Source organism: Triticum aestivum, chromosome 4B (genome assembly GCF_018294505.1).
Source record: "Triticum aestivum cultivar Chinese Spring chromosome 4B, IWGSC CS RefSeq v2.1, whole genome shotgun sequence".
NCBI lineage: Eukaryota > Viridiplantae > Streptophyta > Magnoliopsida > Poales > Poaceae > Triticum > Triticum aestivum.
Genome location: NC_057804.1, coordinates 68,221,924 through 68,224,181, shown reverse-complemented (window position 1 = coordinate 68,224,181; position 2,258 = coordinate 68,221,924).

Below are 2,258 nucleotides of genomic sequence, written 5' to 3'. Positions count from 1 at the left end.
ACCCCAGGACACACAAGTTGATCTACGAATCGTTCCTTAGCCGTGTGCGGTGCCCCCCTTCCACCATATTCCACCTCGGTCATATCGTCGTGGAGTTTAGGCGAAGCCCTGCGCCGGTAGAACATCATCATCGTCACCACGCCGTCGTGCTGACGGAACTCATCCCCGAAGCTTTGCTGGATCGGAGCCCGGGGATCGTCATCGAGCTGAACGTGTGCTGAACTCGGAGGTGTCGTACGTTCGGTGCTTCGGTCGGATCGTGAAGACGTACGACTACATCAACCGCGTTGTCATAACGCTTCCGCTTACGGTCTACGAGGGTACGTGGACAACACTCTCCCCTCTCGTTGCTATGTCATCACCATGATCTTGCGTGTACGTAGGAAATTTTTTGAAATTACTACGTTCCCCAACACTGATCGGGCGGGCCGCTCCAGAATTCCGACGAAGGATGGCAACACCGCCCTCAAGCGCAAGCAGAGGGGCGGACCCCGACTCTCCTCGGTCGGACCGGGCGAAACTGGAAGAGGAACTTGGGAAGCTAGGGATCACCGACGAGGAGGCAACGCCTCTTGTGATCGATGATGCTGACCAAGGGAAGCCGCAGAAGTGTCTACTGGCAGGGAAGGTGCTCCATCGTCATCTACTATATATCCAGACTATACCCAACGCACTTCGGCCAGCGTGGGGAAACCCTAGGGGTCTGCAGTTCAGATCTATGGGAGAGAATAACTTTGTGGCAGAGTTCGAGACCCAGAGAGATCGCGATCGCATCTAGGCGGGCTCGCCGTGGCATGTTAGTAAGCATGCAGTAATCCTTGCTGATTTCGAGGATCATATGAGGCCTGACGAGGTCACTTTTGACCGTCTACACATGTGGGTTAGGATCCCAAATTTGCCCTATAATCTGAGAGATGATTCTTGGGGGCGCCTGATAGCTCAGCAGATCGATAAAAATGCTACATCAGTCCACTTTGATCATATTGGAGGTTTCCTGCGACCAAGAGAAAGAAAGAGGAACTATATGATATCCAGTATGAACAAGTGCCCCACTTCTGCTTCTCTTGTGGCCGCTTGGGACACAGCGATCCATACTGCCCAGCACCTGGTCCTCGAGACAAAAACGGAGATCTCATGTTTGGACCAAAGCTGAGACCACCTGACGATAAGTGGAAAACTGCATCGGGCGAGCACCAGAACAAAGAGGAAAAGTCCGGACCCAGCAGCAGGAGAGAATCCAAGAACTCAAGTAATGTGGGAGAAACTGCAGAGGTAAACTCTCCGGTAAAAAACGGGTTAATGCTAAACAGAAAGATGTACCGAAGCAGGTCTACCGCAGAGTTGAAACCCCTCTACTCCTTACTGCCGATGAACACCACCACAGTGAACTCCCAGACGGGGCAGAGGGACGTGGTGGGGATGAGGAAGGGGATGAGCTCAGGGGTTTAGAGAGAGAACCCAAGAAAAAGATACCAACACCAGAGAACTCGGCAGCAGCTGCGGAGCAGCGCTGCCCATCCCAATGAGTGTTATCAGTTGGAACTACCGGGGGCTTGGGAACCCCGAGCCAGTTCATGAGCTTCACAGCATAGTGAAGCAAGAAGGGCATACCTTACTCTTTGTCATGGAAACAAAGATAAGGGCAGCAAGGGTGGAAAATCTGAAGTTAACTTTGGGTTTTGAGGGTTGTTTTGCAGTAAACAGTGTTGGTTTAAGCGGAGGCATTGGCTTGTTTTGGTCAAGAGATGTCTCAGTTGAACTTAAAAACTTTAGTACCAGCCACATCGATGCAGTGGTGCGGAAGAAAGATCAAAACTCTTTCGAGTGGAGATTCACAGGGTTTTATGGTGCTCCAAGAGTCGAAGACAGGAAACACAGCTGGCGTTTCCTTCGTACTTTGCACGCCATCCCCCATAATGCATGGTTATGCATGGGTGATTTCAATGAAACGCTCTATGGAGAAGAACACTTTAGTCGCGCGCCTCGGCCAGAGGGGCAGATGAGGGCGTTTCGGGAAGCTATCGACGAGTGTGAGCTCCAAGATCTCGGCTGGACTGGGGTGCCATTTACTTGGGACAACCGTCAGGCGGGTGGAGCCAATGTCAAAGCGCGAATTGATCGAGCCTTCGCAAACGAGGCATTCAGGCAACAATTCGGGCATACTGCAGTTCGTCACATCAGCGCAGTCGAGTCAGATCACTGCTTTGTGCGCATGGAATATAGGGAGCAGCGTGGTGACGCAATGTGTAGGGGTGGCC